Below are 20569 nucleotides of genomic sequence, written 5' to 3'. Positions count from 1 at the left end.
TTTCTTGTGTACGTGATGTCTCTGTCTCCATTTTTTTCATCTACAAAATGCAGATGATTATAATACAGCTGTTGAGGATTAAATGATTTAATTTATGTAAAGCTTTCCAAACAGAGCCTAGCATATGATGAGTGCCCAGTATGTTCACCCTCACTGTTATGAGTTTCCTGTTTCCTCGGTTTCTTAGTCAACATGTTGGGCTTTGTTTGAGGAAATGTGCATTATGAGTTTTTTTGAATGGCACTCTAAAATTACATTGAGGAAAAATCATCACCTCATTTTCACCAAGTATCATCTCTGCTATGAACTTGATAAATATTGCATCACAGTCTTTTTGTAGCATTTTATAATAGTTCTTTAGGGTGACCAGCTGTCCTGGCTTGCCTGGGGCTGAGGGGCTTTCCAACATGGGGGACTTTTTCTGCTAGAACTAAGATAGTCCTGGGCAAATCAGGGCAGTTAGTCATCCTGTCCTTTATCTTGAGTATCTTGAGCTCTTCTTCTAAAGCTTGGCTTCTACACATAATTCCCCAGGCATGTTTCAGAGGCTGAAACAGAAGGCATAAGTCAAGGTGATAGGCTTTCATAGCACATTGGGAGCATGATCTGTGAGGCCTCACATGCCATCTTCTGTTCTTATCCCTCAAAATGCCCATGTTCTGGGAATTTCTGGCACAGATGAAGGCCTGTTTCTTACTAGGGAGAAGAATGGCTTCTGTTTCCTGGATTTGTGCTTACGCACTATAGCTCTCTTCAGCTGAGTCTCTGCACTGAAGAGCAAACTGAGGTCCTCTTCCTCATCCCCCAGGACTTCTCTCCAGATGGATGCAGGTGGCCACAGGGTCCTGGTGGCACCTGACAAGCTCTGCGCATAGCCATTGCATAGAAGACTATTTGTAGTGAAGTGGGTGGGGGTACTCCTCCCCATCAAATAACAAGCAGCCTTTCCCTGGTCCACTCCCGGGGCCTCTCCTCCCGTGTTTCTAAGTTGTGGTCTCTATCTTCCCCTATTGGCACCAGATGTATTTTCATAGAAATCAATTCACATCATTTCCTGGCCCTCCTACAGCACCTGTGTCAAACCCCTCTCCAGACCCTTCTTCTGATACTCCTTGGGTGACTTCTGCTTTCATAATCCAGAGGTCACCACCATTCCTCAAAGACCACCAGACCTTTTGGATTAGTCTGCTCAGGCTGCTGGAGCAAAATACCATAGACTGGGTGGTTTAAGCAACACTTATTTCTCATACTTCTGGAGGCCGGAAGTCTGAAATCAAGGTGCCAGCCTGCTTGGTTTCTGGCGAGGGTTCTCTTTCTGGCCCATGACAGCTGCCTTCTCTAGCTGCATCTTCACGTGGTAGAGAGATGAACCCTGGTGTCTCTTCCTTTCTTAACAGGGCACTAAGCCCATCATGAGGGCTCCACCTGCATCCAGACCTCATCTGACCCTAATTGTCTCCTGGAGGTTCTGCCTCCAAATACTATCAAATGGAAGATAGGGCTTCACTTTTTAAAAAAATATTTATTTGGGAGAGAGAGAGAGAGAGAGAGGGAGAGAATGTGTGCACACACAAGGTGGGGGATGCAGAGGGAGAGGGAATAGCCTACATGGGACTCGATCCCAGGACCCCAGGATCATGACCTAAGCTGAAGACAGACAATGGAGCCACCCAGGTGCCCAGAAGATAGGACTTCAACATATGAATTTGGTGGGGGGAACACAATTCAGTGCATAACACCTGTTGATTAACTCAGGCTTCCATGCATGCCATTTGCTCTGTCTTGCATACCCTTTCCCTTTGCCAGACCAATCCCTATTCATTTCTTAAAACCCATATAAAAGCTTATGTCCTCTGTGAAGCCTTGCTTGGCTCTCCTCTGGGCTCCTTGTAGCATTTCGTCCAGCTCTCCGTTAGAGAAGTTGCCACTTTGTATGAGAGCACATTTACATGTCCATCTTTCCCTGGAGTCTTTGAGTATTTTGAGGGACTGGGCTTGTGCAGTATTCTTCTCAAGGCCCTGTCTGGCACAGGTATGGTTCAGGCATTGAATGACAGGATGAAAGGGGCAACAAAGCTGCAGCCTGGACAGCAACAGTTAACCTTGACTGGGAGCACTTCCTGTGTGCATTATAGGCCCCATTTCAGTCCTTGAAGGAAGGCGGAGGTACTATCCCCATTTTTTCTCTTTTTTTTAGATTTTATTTTTTAAGATTTTATTTGAGAGAAAGAGTAAGAATGACAGGGAAGGAGCAAAGGGAGAGGGAGAGAAAGAGAGGGAGAATCAGGCTCCCCACTGAGTGGGGAGCCCAAGCAGAGCCCTATCCCAGGCCCCCTGTGATCATGACCTGAGCCAAAGTCAGTCCTTAACCGACCGAGCCACCCAGGTGCCCCACCCCTCATGTATTAAGAATTGATGTTCTCTCTCTCTCTCTCTCTCAAATAATAAATAAAATCTTTAAAAAAAAAGAAAAGAGGGGGGTTGCCTGAGTGGCTCAGTCTGTTAAGTGTTTGCCTTTGGCTCAGGTCACGATCTCAGGGTCCTGGGAGCCAACCTGGCAATGGGCTCTCTGCTCAGCGGGAGTCTGCTTCTCCCTCTCCCTTTGCCCCCTCCTTGTTTCTGCTCTCTCTCTCTCTCAAATGAATAATAAAATCTTTAAAAATAATTTAAAAAAAGAATGGATGTGCTAACCAGATTTCAGTGTAACTCCTAAGGCAACCTCTGAAAAACAGTTATATGCCATTTCCTTAACCTGATGTCATTTTTAATTTGTATCTGGAAGTTATAAGACTGGTTTTCTTTTAAACTATCCTTAGAGAGGATGCTTCGTAGAGCCACATTGACCTTGCCCTTGCTGGTATGAATCAGGCTTATGTGCCATTTGAGGCTGTGCCTCTCATTTGTTTTCCAGGCAATTTCCATGTTAGCTTGAGCTGGTGCCCCTGGTCTGTGCCACACACCCGTTTTGGTGTATAATTTGAAGAGCAAAAATCACTCAGTGAAAAAAAATTAAGTCAATACACAAGCTAAGGCTCCGAGAACATTTCAGTTAGGGGGACAGGCTTGGTTACTGCTTGATTGTTCTGGCCACCTATACAGGATAATAAAAATGACTGTAATTTCTTGACCACCTTTTGTGTTTCAACATCCACACTGCCTTAATCCCCATGATCGTCCTATAAAGTAAGTGGACTTTCTTCATTTTACAGAGGAAGAAGTCTTGTATCAGAAAGTCGCAGGACTTGCCCAAGGTCTCCCTGGACAGAACAGAGGCCTTGGGAACTGGACCAAGGTTAGTCTTACATCAAACCCCTACCGTCTTCACCTGTGTGTTACAGAGTTGGATGGTGCTGATAGCATAGTGTCTGCAGGCACCCAACATCCCAATCTAGTGTGTGACATCACCAGCCTGTGTTCCCTGAGTGTGACCTCGTGCCCATTGCTGGCCTCAGAATCTCCAGCTGGCATTCTGCATCGCCAGTTACCTGGGCAGCCTATGCTGGAAGCAATGCTTGCTCATTGTTCTGTAGGGTTGGAGGTTCCTCTGGACATTTCCCCAGGCAGAGGGCAGGTGGGGCCAGAGTAAGGATATAGTGGGTGACAGCTGGCGTAGTAGCGTGATAGCAGGGACTCGGGCTGACTTGCTTAGTGAGATGTGTTTAAATCTGTCCCTGACCTTTTCCCAGGCATTCTGTCTCCATCTTGTCTCTGCTTCTGGTGTGAAGGTTCTGGACAAATTTAATGATGAATAATGACGAAAACTCAAGAAATGTCCCCATGAGGTAGGATTTTTTATCTCGAAAATAGGGAGTCCGTGGGCAAGTGGAAACTCCAGGCAGCTCCCAAATAAAGACCTGGGTGGCCGTCCTCATTCTTTCCCACACGGAGAAAATTTTGATGGAAACTGTAATTCTGCAGAGCTGGAACAACTTGAAAATAGTTCTCCAGGCTATAGAGTCTACACCACGAAAACCAATCTGATCTCTTGAGCCAAAGATCAAACGTTTTGCCAAGATGTGGTTTTCCAATTGTCATTTCAGCTTCCAGGTGGGGAAGCAATTGTTTATAAGTTTTAATACACAGAAGCTAAGTCTCTGTTGCCACGAGGAGGGAGTTGGTTAAAGCAACTAACTGAACAATTTGGTCTACACACCTGGAGATTTACTGACCGGTGTCTAGACATCACTGCGTTTATCCCGGTTTCAATTTTGTGGTTTACCAGTGTCCAGAAGTTTGGTTTGATTCAGAACTTCTGCTTTTGGAATCTGGCCTTGAATGAGTGCTTCCTTGTATTTTATTTTATTTTATTTTTTGGTTCTCCACAGCTGGAATCAGACACTAGATAGTGTGAAGTGAAGTGCTGAAGCCATCCACTGTGGGCTTCCAGGATGGCTCCCTGGCTGTGGGAGGACAGGGGCCCCGTGAGGCTCACATGGACTCCGTTCTTTTGACATAACATGGGCTGGAGAGACTCCAGCTCTGGTATTTTATATTTTTCCATGCTAGTGGTTCAGCCAGCACATGGGAAATGGGATTTGGGTGGGGCCTCCAGGCAACAAATCCAAACTGAAGTGAGAATGAGTCCTCTAAGGCCAACTGTGAAAATGTACATGGGCACGCAGCCCAAATGTCTGAAGGACAGTGGGAAGGGTTGAAGTGGGATCAAGAACACTTTTAGTGACACATTGAAAACACCACTTATCCAACCTGGCAGTTCTTTATGTGCACTGAGGTTGGGTTATGGGAAGGGCCGCTGAACATTGTCTCAGATCAGTAAAAAATGGCGGAGGCACAGCATGAGGAACCTATTTTGAAGATGTTTTAGATTTTTTTGCTTGATTGATAGATACATTCCTTAAAAGAGAAAGAAAGAAAGAAAGAAAGAAAGAAAGAAAGAAAGAAAGAAAAGAAAAGAAAAGAAAAGAAAGAATAACCTTCTTATGAGGCAAAGTAGTTAGCTTTGAGTGGGATCCTGGGATGTATCAATCATCGATTACTTTCCTCCTCTAATTGCTCCTGCACTCCCAGGAGGTAGGCCTCTCAAGCCCAAGGGGATGCCAGGGACAGCGGCTGCTGGGCTTCTCAACTTGGTCCTAACACTGGACTCCCTTGGGGATATTATAGAAATACGGATGCCTGGGCAGCATTCCAGGCAAATTAAATCAGAATGCCTGCCCCCCTCACCACCCATCCACATGTTTTAACACCCTTTCTAGGCATTCTGCTGTGCAGTCAGGGTTGAGAAGCACCAAACTAGTCGAATCTGACATGAAGAAATTAGGTGTCCAGACCAGACTCTCATTTAGCCCCCTTGTGCCACATTAGATCGCTTCTTTTTTTTTTTTTTTTGTACTTTTGCCATAAATTAAAAGCACACTTCAAAATGTAGGTTTACCAAGTACCTTTAAGAAATGGATTTCCTTTTAAGGCAAACAGTGATTTAATCACCACTGCACCAATGCTTTTCTTCAGGAGCCTCTGACCAGTGTGAGTTTATTGTCTGGGGTCAGCTGAGCTGAACGTGGGCTCCTTTGTGGCTTCTCTGTTGCTGGCCTGACAGGCTGGCCGTCTGTTTCTCCTCCAGGAACCTTGCACACTCCTTTGATTCACCTTGTTTTGGGGAAACACTCTCTGTGAACCTCTAGCTGGTGATACATATATCTCCCAGAGAAATATGTTTCACAGAACTTGCTTCATCTGGGGACCATGTGTCCAGGAGAGCTATGGTGTTTTGGCTGAGGGCACATCCACACACCTGTGCCAGCATTAACCTACAGACATCTGGTTACCAACTGAATGACAGCCAGCCATGTAAACTTACTGTTTTATGTTCAGCCCACTGTATTGGCCCCAGTGCAACTAAAACTCTTAGCTAGACTTACCACTTAAGCACTTATAAACAAGATTTCAAGATGTTCTATGAAAAAAATTGGTATTTCTTCTTGTGTTAAAAGAATGGACAAATCAGGGCATCTCTGTGGCTCAGTCTGTTGAGTGTCTGACTCTTGATTTAGGCTCCGGTCATGATCTTAGTGTTGTGAGATGGAACCCCATGTTGGACTCCACGCTCAGTGTGGAGTCTGCTCGAGATTCACTCTCTCCCTCCTCCTCTGCCCTTCCCCCTGCTTGCACCTTCTCTCTCTCTAAAGAAATAAAATCTTTTTTAAAAAAGGAAAAATCTATGATGTAATTTTTAAGGTATTTAAAGAAATCACCTCATCTAGACTAATGGTCTTTAGGTTGGGCCATATTAGACTCTTCTGGGAGACTAAAAAAAAAAACCTCTCACCTGGACCCCACCTAAGAGATTCTGATACAGTTGGTCTGGGGTGGGACAAGAGTGCAAACACTTCTGAATCTCCTCACTGACTCAAGTGTGAAGCCTGGGTTGATCCTAAAACAAGGCTTTGAGCTCTGGGTTTTTCACTGTGACCTCAGTGCTATAGCCATTTCATTCATTTTATTTATTCAATAAATTTATGTTTAGGAGGAAAAATATTTTTGAAATACTTCCCTTAGTATCTTTTCCTCCAATTGTCTGTAGTTTTTTTCTTCACCTTTGCAACCTCATTATGGCTAGAGCAGAGATTTATCACCCGTGGGAAGGAGAAGGTGGGTCCTGCCAAGAAAGGTGATTTGCAACCCTAGATGCCCTTTAGAACCACTTGGGAAGCTTTAAAAAATTGCCAGTGTCTGGGATCCACTCCAGACTAATTAAATCAGGACTGGGGGGATGGGCCCAGGGCTTAGTATAAAAGTGTTCAAGCATGAGGCTTTTCTGTTATGTAGCCAAGGTGCAGAACGATGGTTCTAGTAAGAAATAGATAACTTAGCAACTTGCAATGAGAGTCTTATTTATTAAAATCTTGCATAGTGTAACCCTAACGTTTGAGGTTAGGGGAAATCATCTAGGTACTTGTAACTGGAAAAGATGGAGGTTAGTTATATTATTGACATGATTTTATGTTTTAATCTTATATTTATTGAACAACTACTATATGCAAGGAAAGACCTCCTGGGAACTTTCTGTTTGATTATTCTGGGTCAGAAAGGAGACCAGGGTGGATATATGGGTCTGGGTCCCATCAGGAAAGAGATGGCACCCCGCACTGGATATCTGAGTAGGATTTAATAACTGGGGACTGTTGGGATACCTGGGTGGCTCAGCGGTTTAGTACCTACCTTCAGCCCAGGGCATGATCCTGGAGTCCTGGGATTGAGTCCTGCATCGGGCTCCCTGCATGGAGCCTGCTTCTCCCTCTGCCTGTGTCTCTGCCTCTCTCTCTCTGTGTCTCTCATGAATAAATAAATTAAATCTTAAAAAAAAACCAGGGACTATTTATCATGATACAGGTAGGATTTAGGGAACCTGACAAGGAAAGGTCCAGCTCGTAGGACTGGCTAGTAACAGGGGGAGCCATGGGCATCCCCAGGCTGGAGGGGCCAGGCCGGCTAGCGGTGTCGGGAGGGCATGTGACAGAAGCCGTGAGCAACTTGAGAAGGACATGGCTTCACACGGGGACCCTTCCTGTGTAAGAAAATTCCAGTTGAGTTCCTGTCTCATGCAGCCAAGAGTACTAAGTCATTCACACCTGAGCCTGGGGTTGAGGAGGTACAGTGACAGGGTCTACATCTCGAAACTGGGTACACAAAAAGGAGGTGGCGGGTAGGCCCTACGTCCGGCGTGGAAAGCTGGTATTCCAGTAGTTCCAGAACCACTGGCTCGTCTCATGGGACACTGACTCCCCAGCTCACCAGGGCTGGAGCTTCTAGCAGCAGCACAGAAAATGTCAGCACATCGTTCATTCATCTACACATTTACTCATTCCTTGGAAATGGAGAAATAGTTAATGGCTACCAACTGCTAGGCCCTGTTCTAGGATATCGGAGCGTGGCTTCTTGCGATAGGAGCTAGAGCAGCAATGGAGAAGCCCCAAAGGAGCCCATGTTTGACTCAGGTGGCCCCAAACAGTAGACCTTCACACCCGTCAGAGGGTCATGGATGTGGTGGTGATTAGATCAACACTTCCTCTAAAATAAAATCCATTTCTTAAAGATGCTTTGTAAACTTAGAGTTTGCTTTATGCTTTTAATTCATGGTAACACCACAACAAGGGAAAGCAACTTGGTGTGGAGTGGCAGTGCTGAAGAGGAAGTCGGCTTTGACACGGACTGGCCACGTAGCACTCCACTGTAGCTCTGGAAATTTCTGCTGTCGTTTTCCTAGGTGTCAGGATGTGACTTGGGCACTGGCGGTGGGGTGGACGGGTGAGAGATGCTGCTAGAGAAATTCAGGAAAGGAGGCCCTTCCTTGTGGCTAGAGATGGTTTCCAGAAGAAGGGAGTGATTTGAATTCATTCACAAACACATTTGTTGGAGGACTACAGGGCTAGGTGGCAGGGACCCCCGGATCACGATAGAACCTTTGCCCTCAAGGAACCCGTGGCTTCATGGCGATTCAAGTGAGCACGACATTGTTTATCTGGAGTTTTGTGGGGTTGTCTGAGAAATCTCTTGAAAATGGCTCAGTCATCTTCAAAAGAAGGATTTGACCACTTGCCCCACACTAGCCTGCATATTTGTGACTTGCGTGCTGTGTGCACACATGTGCTCGCCTGTACACACGACCCTCATCTAGAAAGACTTCTCTACTGGGATGAGGTGGGGGGGGGAAGGAGGGAGCACCAGTAGTTTTTTTTCTTAAAGTCTTTCTGGTGCAAACGTAAGCAGGATCCCAACTCAGCACAGGCTGCAACGGTAAGAAAAATCAGATCTACACGATCTGCTCTCTTTGGACTCAAAACAAGGTGACATCGGCAGGATGTTGGGATTTCAGGACGAGTCCTAGAGTCCAGTCAAATGGCTTCACTTCATGATTCCTCAGAACAGGGACTTGTTTCCTGTGAGCCCCTCAACATCTTTGGCAGTGGTGGTGGTGTGTGTGGGACTTTGGCCGAAATCTTTGAACACCAAAAGCAAAGCCAAAGCCCAGAACGAGGCACGTGTCTGAGAACACGTGGAAGCCCGTGAGGTTATTGTGCTTCCCGGGGCCCTTGTCATAATGTACGTGCCTTCCGTCCCAACTTTGAGCAAGTGACTGTTTGCTGAGATGTGAGGGTCTATCGCTCGTAAGGTTGATGGCTATGGAGATTCATCCAGAATAGACCAACGGTTATCATTTCAAGTTGCAGGCTGGTTGGCCAGTGCTAGTGTTTGCCAATGGGGAGCAGCACCAAGGGAGACAGGTGTACCAGTGGGGGGATCTCAGTGAGAACCCGAGACTGAACTGGGTCCCAGAAGGAGGAGCATGGGAGAGGATGGATATGTTGATGAGATCTATTTAGGGACATCACAGAGGTACCTTTTGAAGAGAGAGGAAAGACAAAAGGAAGGACCCCCTTTATAACCTGGAAGTTTGGGGTCTTCTCAGTTCCTGAAGACACAAGGGTATCTCATCATTGTGGGTGGATGCCCCTTGAATGCCACAAATTTTCTTTCTGCATGTACCCAGGGTCCTTTGGGGTGTTGATGCGGTCCCACAGGAGTGGGACTCCCAAGGAGCCAGGAATGGTGGCTACGCCTTCGCGAGGTCATCCTAGCATCTCCCACCCTGCTGTTGTCAAGCCTCTGACCTCATTTGCTTCTGACGTGTCTCCTGAACTTCAGGTGACCTATATTTAGATTATGTAAAAAAAGGATAGAAAGCAAATGGCCTTTTTGCGCTAAGGTCAGAGTTCAGCTGTGCTTGATAATGTCGCTTTGATCTCCAGGACCCTGCCTGTCGAGATCTATGGTGTCTGTCAACCAACTTCGCCCTGCACTTGACCTTTTGCTTGCCTGGACCTGTAGTTATTGCCAAGACTCTAATCCCTCAGCATGTCACTTCTGGAAAAAAAAAAATCCCAAAGCTTGAGATTCAGGCATTCCAGATTCTGCTCTGGCCCCTCACAAAGACGTTTAATATGAAGGCTTTTTGAAATTAAAAAAAAAAAAAAAAAAACCAAGAGGGTGAAGAAGTGGTCTTCAGAGGAAATTTCAAACAAATGATGGGATCAGTGATGCAGAACTCAGCAACAGCAGCTTGCTTGGCCAGAGGCTTCCAGAAGGCACTTGGAAACCTAAGTGGATTCTAACAGAGCTGGCTGGGATGGAGAGATTCTTTGCTGCAGCTCCCCGTCTGGGGGCAGGTGACCCTTCAGCGATCAAAGACAGATGCTTCTCTCCTGTCTTTTCGAGAAGTTCTCAGCATGTTTTCCTTTGATTTGCTCATTTTGATATTTTATCACCCTGGCAGCTAAAAAGTGCTTCCTTATGTCCAGCTGGAATCTTTGCTACTTAATTTAAACATCGATTTTCCATCCCTCGTCAATTTGGGTTATTTATTTAACTTTTTTTTTTTTGTGGATCCTTTCCAGATGTGCGTGTGGTTTTCCCAGTGTGGTGCATCAGCTTGGACAGGATACTCTCGGAGGTTCTGATGGCTACCCAGGACATCGGGGCCATTGGCCTCAGACTCGGGAACCGCCCGGTCCTCTGTCTGCCGAGGACCCATTGCTTGACCTTGGACAAGTCGCTTTCCCTGTCCGGGCATCATCACGTCCCTCCTCCCTGAGGTGAGGGAATCCATCGCACCACCTCTGAGATGTCTCCCAATTTGGATAATTGTGTGATTTTGCTAAGAACACTGGATCTGAACAGGTCATCTGTGCTTAGCATGCAACAGAGACCCGAGGAGGATTTGGCAAGCAGGATTCAGCCCCAGGGATGGCCACCGACGGTTTCTATTGGCACTGACTGAGCCTTTCAGCCGAAGCCCTCCGTCCCTCCCAGGAGCCATCTGTCTCTTGTAGAAGTAGGTGCCGGCACCAGTGGTGAAGCCCCTTTCTTCACTAAGTGCAGCAGGTGTCTTGGAGCACTCGGGACCTGTTTCTAGTCCCTTCTTTGCTGTCAAAGCCAATCTGTGAAAATGCCTCTGTGATTCCAGAAGGAAAACAAGTGCCCGTGAGGAAGAGGTTATAAATACATCCAATTATAAATATATCCCATTAAAAATAGATATTGACGAGCAGCTCCAGACAGAGTTGGGCTTGGCAGGCTCGGCCGAGGAGAAAAAAGTAGCCTAGTGTCCAGAAAGTCATACAGCTGACTGTTGAACAACATGGGTTTGAACTGTGTACATCCACTAAATATGTGGATTTGTTTTGGGAAATATAGCCCAGTACTGTATTTTCCCTTATGGTTTTCTTAATTACATTTTCTCTTTTCTGGCTTTATTGTCAGAATACAGTGTTGAATACATGTAACATCCAAAATACATATTAATTGACTGTTGATATGATTGGTAAGGCTTCCAGTCAATAGTAGGCTCTTAGTGGTTATGTTTCTGGGGAATCAGAACTTATATGTAGATTTTCAACTGTGTGGGCAGATCGGGGGTGGGGAGTCAGCTCCCCTAACCCCTATACTGCACAAGGGTCAACTGTAATATTTTCTTGAACTGTTCCTTAGTAATATCTTTGGGGTTGTAGATGACTCTTAATTAGCTACTAAGTCGGGCAGGGTGGTCAGAGAAGGGTTTGGCTTAGAAAGTCCAGTATAAATAGAATTAGGACTCAATAAATACTTCCTTTCCCTATGTCACAGAACTTTGACCTTTCTTCAGTGAAGGGTTAGGGGTGACTGTGTTCTGGGACTTTGGAAAGAGAGTGTGGCACGCAGTCCCTAACATCCCTGGTCTTTATAAACTTCAGGGGGCCCCTTGGAAGGACGGTGGAAGGAACGATGACTCCAGAATCAGAGGGCCCGGGCTTCCACCTTGGGTCTAGCATGTTCCAGTTGGGTGACCTCACGGAAACCCATTCACTCCTTAAAGCCTTGGGTGTATATTAATGATGATGTGAGGTGATAGATGAGAAGGCAACCTAGCAAAATATCTGGCGTGTGGGAAAGACTCAAACTTTAATTTCTTGCAGTGACTGGTCAGTCTGGGGTCAGGGCTGCTGGAGGGACCACAGCACAGTGGCTCAGGGACGTGTGCTGCAGCTGAGACGCTCCTGGGACCTCCCTCAGGCTGGGTGATGAGCGCCTATCCCCACTGTATGGATTTGCTAGGGCTTCTGTGACATATCCTGGGTGGCTCCAGCAGCAGGAATCTATTTTCTCTCAGCTCTGGAGTCTGGAGTCTGAGAGTGAGGTGCTGACAGGGTTGGTTTCCTGGAGGACTCTCTGCTGGGCTTGCAGATGGCTGACCTCTTGCTGCCTCTTCACCTGGCCAACTCTCTCCTGTGGCCACCCCTCTCCTGTGGCTACCCCTCTCCTGTGGCCATCCCTCTGTGCACATGCACTCAGGGGTCTCTCTGCATGTACTGCTCTCCTCTTCTTAATAAGGTTGAGGGTCAGATTGGATCATGGCCACTCTAACATTGTCATGTCAACATCATCATCTCTTTATTTTTATTTTTATTTTGTTCTAATGTTTTGACTTATTTATTAGAGAGAAAGCACAAGTGAGGCATGGTGGGGCAGAGGCAGAAGCAGACCTTGCTAAGCAGGGAACTTGATGACTTGGGACTCGATCCCAGGACCCTAAGATCATGACCTGAGCCAAAGGCAGACGCTTCACCCACTGAGCCACCCAGGTGCCCCATCATCATCTCTTTAGAGGTCGAATTTCCACAGTCCCATCCTGAGGTACTAGGGTTAGGATTTCAACATGGGTATTTGCAGGGAGGCAGAGCTCAGGCCACAAGGCCAAGCACTCTCTGAGCCTGCCTGTGGAGCTGAGATCGCAGGGCCGTGGAGGGCTTTGCAATCCTGCTCCCCCATGAGAGTCTATGCTCAAGGCCCATCCTCCCTGCTCCCTCGCTCTTCCTTTCTCTTCTGGGAGGAAGACTCCAGCTAACACTTCCATTTTGACAACTGATCACCACTCCTTTTTATTTTTTTAAATTTTTATTTATTTATGATAGTCACACACACAGAGAGAGAGAGAGGCAGAGACATAGGCAGAGGGAGAAGCAGGCTCCATGCACCGGAAGCCCGATGTGGGATTCGATCCCGGGTCTCCAGGATCGCGCCCTGAGTCAAAGGCAGGCGCCAAACCGCTGCGCCACCCAGGGATCCCCACCACTCCTTTTTAAGAGGAGATTCTCGATGTGTGGTTCTTCAGGTTTATAAGCAAGGACTCTGAAGTCCTTGGGTTCTGGGGTGAACCCCTGGGAATCAGGGGGGCCTCTTAGAACCACCTCATACAATGGCTTCTGAGCATTGAAGGCTGTGCTCTTGGCTGGCCTGTGTGAAGCCAGGAGACTGGATGCCAGAGCCACACCCCAAGGGGACTGAAGGGGGTTCCCATCTTCTGTGCCTCCCCCTTTGCTTCCCTCAGCACCCCTCCTACATGGTGCCTCATCCAAAACTCCGGACACTCGGCCAGCTGTTTGGAACGTAAGAAATAACCACAGCCAGAGGCATCTTGGGCCCAAACTCACAATCCTTCCTCCCTCCCCCCATCCCCTTCCACCCTTGTCTCCTCTCGGTCCCCCTCCCTTTCTCCTCCCCCTTCCTTTTCTCTCCCCCTCCCTCCCCCTCCCTCCAGCCCCCCCCAATCTACCTCCATTTTATTGCTCATTTTCCAAGTGCCTCTGTGTCCTTCCTTCCCATTCTTATCTCTCTCAAGGCTTAATTTGGTTTCCTAGAGACATTGGGTCTTTGCCAGTCAAGGTCTGATCCATGAAAACATAAGTATTTACCAACCTAACAATTATAGCCAAGCCCTATGTTTCTTCCATAAGCACGATCCCTTCTCTTGCAATGCTCACCTAGAGTACTAGCTTCTCGTGAACAGGATGGGCCCTCAGTGCAATGCCTCCCACATACAAAATACCCAAACACTGAAGAAAGCAGTGCCGCTTTCAAGAATAAGGCTACCCTCTGAGAAGCTCAGGCCTGCAGTTAGCTCTAAGGGAACACCCTCGGTGACCCAGACCTGGGGTTGCAGTGTGCTACCGGCGTGGGGCTTCCTTACTCTCGGTGATGCACTGAGCTTAGCCATAGATAGAGCTACGGCACTTATTTAAAGAACAAGCCACAAATATGACTCCTGACAATAAAATATAAAACAGGGCCCCCTGGGAGGCTCAATCGGTTGAGCATCTGCCTTCAGCTCAGGTCATGATCCCGGGGTCCTGGGATCGAGCCCCACGTTGGGTTCCCTACTTCATGGGGAGCCTGCTTCTCCCTCTCCCTCTGCTGCTCCCCCTGCTTGTGCTCTCTCTCTGGCTCTCAAATAAATAAAGAAAATCTTTTATATATATATATAATCTTTATTATATATTAATATATATTAATATATATAAGATATATCTATCTATCTATAAAGCAGAAAATCATTTTGTTTACATAGACATAAATGTCTGGGTAAAATGCAATTTTGTCATGATCATCCATTTAAAGAAATATTTTCCCCTCTTTTGGCTTCCGAGTTAGAAATTCTGTCCTAGGGCAGCCCCGGTGGCTCAGAGGTTTAGCGTCGCCTTCAGCCCAGGGTGTGATCCTGGGGACCCAGGATCGAGTCCCACATCATGCTCTCTGCATGGGGCCTGCTTCTCCCTCTGCCTGTGTCTCTGCGCCTCTCTCTCTGTCTCTCATGAATAGATAAATAAAACCTTAAAAAAAAATTCTGTCCTAGGTACTTATTCTAATAAGATGGGGGCGGTGGGCTCTGAACCTGGTCCTAATCTCATTTCTGCCCCTCACTGCCCCATGGGAGGAAGCAGAGGGCACTGAGAAAGCTGAACAGCTTTTGATCTCCCATCCCTGACCTTCCCTACATTCCTCTCCATTTAGTAGAAATAAGAAACAAGGGTTGGGCACAAGCGTGAGACGTGCCCTTGTCCTTGTTCATCCATCTACGCATTCAACAGTGACTTGTTCAGCACCTACTGAGCCAGACGTTTTGCCAGGACCAGGTGCTACAGAGACGAGAACGTCACAATGCCTGCCTGCAAGAAGCTCACGGCCTGCCGGGGGAGCAGGAATGCAACCAAGTCATTCCTGTATGCTGAGATACGAGAAATAGGTACGAAACACTGTGGGAGGATGGAAGAGGGGTCTCCCTCTTTGCATGAACGGAAAGAAGGTTAGAGACCTTGGAATGAGGCCTTGAAGGATGAGCACAGTTCTGCTTGATGGATTGGAGTGGTAAGGGCCACCTAGCGCTGTGGTGTCCCATATAGTAGCCATTAGCCACAGGAGCTGTTTGGATTTAAATTACTTAAAATTGGGGCAGCCGAGGTGGCTCAGCGGTTTAGTGCCGCCCTCAGCCCAGGGCCTGATCCTGGAGATCCAGGATGGAGTCCCAGGTTGGGCTCCCTGCATGGAGCCTGCTTCTCCCTCTGCCTGTGTCTCTGCTTCTCTCTGTGTCTCTCATGAATAAATAAATAAAATCTTTAAAAAAATTACTTAAAACTGAACAAAATGACAAACTTAGTTTCTCAGTTGTTCTGGTCACGTTTCAGGTGCTCAAAAGCCACACCTGGCAAGTGGTTACCACGCTGGACCGGGAAGCTACAGAACGTGTCCATCCCTGCAGAAAGTTCTATTTGACAGAGCTGTTCTGGACAGAAGGACAGCATGCTGACTTCCCGGACACCATTAGCTTTGGTCTGAAGATGCTTTTTTGTGCCGTGGGCCTTGGAGCCTTCAGAGCTGCCTCGTGGATAGAGAGTGGTCCACGGGGCAAGGCCTGGAAAGCTGGGTGCCCAGTGATGACAGCGTGGGCCTGGTGGATAAGCCCTCCTCAGGGGGCTGGGCTGTGGATGTCTACGCTGCTCCTGGGTCCAAGCAGTCATCAGCAAGGACACAGCAGCTGCCTCGAATCTCATGCTGCCTTGACATCTCCATTGGACATCCAGTGGGCATCCAACCCAGAACCCCTCGCCTCCCACACCCACCTGCTCCTCTGCAGTCCTGCCCCTCTTGGTTGATGGCACCGCTCAGGCCCAGACCCCGTGAGTTGCCTCACCTCCTCTTCTTCTCACTGCTCTATCCCTCCACCCAACCTCTTGGCGAGTCATGTTGGCTCTACCTTTCCCATATGGCAGGTGCTGACCACTTCTTACCATCTGCACTGCTGCCCCTGGTTTTGAAACTCCATTATCTCTCACCTGGATTTCTGCAGCGGCCTCCTAGGTGGTGTTCCAGCTGTCCCTCTTGCGCCCTCCCATACCTTCCGTCCCCAATAGAGCAGCTGGAGTGATACTGCTAAGAGTTAGGTCATTTCAGGCCTCTGCTTCAAAGCCTCCCAGTGCCCCCATTTTACTCAGAGTAAAAGTTAGATTCCTTACAATGTCCTGTCAAACCCTCTGTGACCATAGGACCTGGCCCCCTTCCCTCTCTGACTTCATCTCTTCCTCTTCTCCCCCTCATGTCCTCTGCTCCAGCTACGCTGGCCTCCTCCCTGTTCCCAAGGGCCTTTGCTCTGGCCGTCCCCTCTGCTTGGAAAGCCTTTTCTCCAGATAGCCATATTCCTTCGACTCTTTGCTCGAATGTCATCTTCTCAACAAAGCTTATGACAATCTTATTTAAAATAGTAACCTGCGTGCCTCCCTGTCTTTCCCCCAGCGTGCTCCATCCGCTTTACCCTGTGACACTCTTCCCTCACCTACCACATAGCACCTCCCCTGCTTCTTCATTTATTGATTGATTTTGCTCATTTTTGCTTCTCCGTCTCCCCTCACTAGAATATAGGTCAAAGGAAGGCAGGGGGCTTTGTCGGTTGTGTTTCTGGAGGTATCCTATGTGCCTAGAACACACCGTGGTTGGCGGTAAGTATTTGTGCTGTTGCTCTCATCCTTAGCCGCTCTCTGCTGCTGGGGGTGGGGTGGGGGGAAGGTCTCCTGTACCCAGGAGCCAATCTGCAGCCTGGGGTGGCAGTCCTAGCTTCTCTTTAGGATTGCCAGGTCAGGCTTCAGGAGTGGACTGGCCTACGGAAATTCTCGAGCTGAAGTTGAAGGCTCAAGCCTCAGGTGAGCTGACTCCAAATGAGTCTTCTGCTTTTCTGGGTGGAGCTGTAAGGAAGGGCCCCTGGGCAGGGTGGTGGGTTTGGGACACCCCCCACCCCCACTCCCCATTGCAGGGTACAGTTTAGCGCCCTTGCAGGATGTGTCCAAGGCAGCTGTCTCTTTTCAAAACTGCTCCATCATGCCCCCCGGTTGTAAGAGCCTCACGTGAGCATCTCTGATGATTCAGGAGCTGAATGGGAGGGGGAGGATTTCAGGCGTCAGAGCGGAGCTCCTCAATGGGTGGATGTGGACTCTTGAGTGCACGCACAAAGGGAGGGGAGGGCGGGCAGGGAGTGGAGAGCTCTGGGCCCCCCGCCCCCACCCCTAAGCGGTGGATTTTTCCTCTGTTCAGAGGGAACAGTAAAGCCTGCCTGTCTCCCTTTCAGTGTTGTGAGGATCAAGTGAAATAATGTATATGAAAATGTTCCAAAAAGAATAAAGAGCTTTGCCAGAATGAAAAATTGCTTTTATTCCAAATGATAAGTCAAGGGTGAGATTTCTAAGAAGTCATTTGTGTGGGCTGTTATCTCAAATCCTGTTTGTTTTAAAAAAAAAAAATCCAGGCCTGCCCTAGTCAAGAAAGAGGGGAAGTGTGCTATATGGCTTCTCAAATCTGTGGTCCAGCCACCCCCTCCACCCACCACCAAGATGCACATGTACTGCTCATCTGGGGCCTCAGCCTTGTGGAAAGTGGGGCCCATGTGGCTTGGTCATGAGGGTGGACCCACCTGCCTGCAGAGCTTCACTGTTCCCCCCGAAGGGTAGAGGGCAGTTGGGTTACTAACTTTGTTTGTTCAGGACCTGGGTGGGGACATCCGTGCTGTGCCAGGGGCCATGGTTATTGTCCACCTCACAGCACATCTGTGTCTACACTGTGATGATTCTTATTGTAAAAAATGAGAAAACTGAGGCTCAGGGAGGTTGATCATCTGTCCCAGGCTGCACAGCTTACTGGTAATTGGCGGAACTGGCATCGAATTCAGGTCTGTCTGGTTTCACAAGCCAAGCCCTTCCCTTGGTACTGTGCCCCCCATCCCCGCCTTCCCCGGGTCAGGGGACGGGCTCCAGTTTCAGCTCTTTCCCTTAGATGTGTGACCAGTGGCAAGTCGTTTAAACGTCTCTCGTGCATTTCCTCAGCCGCAGAAGGCAGTGATCACTTTGTCCCTCGCTGGGTGGTTGGGAGCATCGAATGAAATAATGTACACGGAACCATCTGAATATTGCAAAATGTCGCACGCAAGAGACGAATGACTATTACAATTTCGGATGCATTGCTGCTGTCCTATGAGGGCTTTGCTCAAGAACCTTCCATGAGTCACTCTTCCCTGGCCTGAGGGCTCCCGGCCTCCCGGGTTCCGGGCCTGCGCTCTCACTGTCTGTCCTCCACTCGGCCTTCCTCTGGGCAAGTGGCACATCCATGACCATCTCCCTGCCAGCACGGCTCTCTCCCCTCCTGCCCCACCCTTTCAAACCAAAATGCCAGTAATGACCTTGTTGATAACAAAATTAGCAAATAGAACTGCTGATTCTAGTCAATTGGGATCAATGAAAAAATGTTTTTCTTTTTAAACGTATCATTTATTTTTAAGGTCAGGAATATGTGGCTATAAATAATAATAATAAACATGAATATTAAAAAGTAAAAATATATAATACACTAGATTTCAGAAAAAGCATACATTTCAAAAAAGCGGGGAAATACAAGGAATGGGACTTTATTTATTTTAGAGAATCTACAGAATCATAAGATCACAACAGATGGACGGTTAAAAGTATTTGTTAGTGAAACCATAAGTAATTCATCAATTATTTATGTAATCCTCAAAAGGAAGACTTTACTTGTATTTTCTTTTCATTGTTGTGTCTATTCATATGCTATCCATGTCAGGGGAAAGTTCACTTTGTTTTGCCATCCTTTTCCTTATCTCTCTAGTTCCAACTTAAATGCAACTTTTCCCATTAAAAATTACCTTTGATCTTTCAAGTAAATTTAGCTCATGTGTCCTAAAATATCTTATAATTTTCATCTATTGTTCATTCTACTAAATAAATGTTTGTTCATGTAAAATAAACCAAGACAAATCTGACATCCATCTGGTCGGCCTCCTCCCGGGAGCCCCCCCTCGCAGCCTTACCTGCCTGCGCCACGTGCCTTTCCATGTGCTGCCCGGTGGCTGGGTGCAAGTGCTCTCCAGGTGTTTCATGGACTTGAGTGCTTCCCTGCAGGGAGGTTTTCGGGTCCTGCGGGGTTGTGGTCATGGGTTTGTGCTCCGTGAATGTCCTCACAGTGCCTCATCCGGTACTCAGGACCCATGAGTTAAACACTCAGGAAATGTCAACTTAGGGACCGAGGCAGAGTCTTGGATCCGTGCTTCTGCTTTCTCCTGTCGTGGCAGGTCATGGAGATCCTGGCACTTTGCCAGGCAGCCTCCTGCAGCCGCTAGGTCTCCTCCGGAAGAGGCGACTTTGTGCCCGAGCCCCCTCCTGTGTGCCTGGCCGGGCCTCTCCATCCTGGGCCCTGAGCTGAGCCCTGGCTTGTCTTCCAAGAACCTCGAGAGCAGAGAGCAGTCCCGACCTCCCTTGGGCAGGTAACAGGTGCTCAGCCCTTACACGTCACCAGGACAGGACCTTGATCTCGAAGGATCACGGAGAATCTGCCTCGGATTCCAAGGCTTCCCAGGTGCTTTTTATGATTCGGAATGGAGGCACAAGTACCCCTCAGGGAAGGGACGAAACAGGGAAAGTGTGGCTCTGGGGTCAGTCAGTCACAGCGGTTTGCACCCTGCCACTGGGCATGTTACTCCATCTCTCGGGGCCTCAGCGTCCCCGCGTGGAAACTGTGGATGACAGCAGCACAGCCAGTGCAGCGCCGTAGTGAGCATGGCTTCGAACTCCATCTCCAGGCCTGTCTGCCAGCCCCGGGTTCAGGTCTCGGCCTAGATGTCACCTTCCAAGAGACACATTCCCCCAACCCTAAGGGAGTCCCTGGCGTTGTCATGACTGTAGCACCTTGTCCATCCTTTCCGGCCCATCCTACAATCTGGAATTATTATATTGGTGTACATGGGTGTTGATTCCCGTCGAGAATGTGAGCCCCACGAGGGCAGGGAACACGTTAGTCTTACTCACTGTCGTATGGCCAACTCCTAGAACAACGCCTGGCCCTTAGGAGGGCGTCGGGATGTCTCAGTTCCCTTTTTCTTTTTCTTCCCCAGTAAAGGGCATGTGTTCTCAGTGTTGGGAAGCTCCTGCACACGTCAAAGAGGCTCCCAGTCACCACAAAAGCCTTTCCTTCAGGAGGAGATGGACCAGTGGGGGGCAGGGAAGGACAAGTACTGGTGGCCTTTTAATTTTTTTTATTTTATCTTATCTTACTTTATTTCATTTTAAATTTAATTTCAATTTGCCAACATATGGTATAGCACCCAGTGCTCATCACATCACATGCCCTCCTTATTGTCCATCCCCCAGTGACTCCATCCCCATCCCCGTCCCCTCCAATGACCTCC

The 20569-nt window shown here is 48.0% G+C and overlaps 1 long non-coding RNA gene across 25 annotated transcripts in view; it reads left to right on the top strand.

The window, feature by feature from the left end:
• Positions 1–17556, top strand: part of LOC144307339 (uncharacterized) — a 68738-nt gene extending 51182 nt beyond the window's left edge. For 3 of the 25 annotated variants that reach the window (XR_013374233.1, XR_013374230.1, XR_013374210.1), the window contains 4 exons: positions 3210–3292; positions 3687–3782; positions 14922–15076; positions 15516–17552. This is a non-coding gene — a long non-coding RNA (uncharacterized LOC144307339). Of the gene's footprint in view, positions 1–3209; positions 3293–3686; positions 3783–4325; positions 4491–10415; positions 10614–14921; positions 15077–15515 lie in introns of those variants that run through there. The other 22 variants (XR_013374232.1, XR_013374227.1, XR_013374223.1 and 19 more) reach the window with 21 other exon arrangements.
• Positions 17557–20569: the final 3013 nt, after the last annotated feature.

Source organism: Canis aureus, chromosome 38 (genome assembly GCF_053574225.1).
Source record: "Canis aureus isolate CA01 chromosome 38, VMU_Caureus_v.1.0, whole genome shotgun sequence".
Taxonomy (NCBI): Eukaryota; Metazoa; Chordata; class Mammalia; order Carnivora; family Canidae; genus Canis; species Canis aureus.
This window is presented reverse-complemented; position numbering and strand designations above follow the sequence as displayed.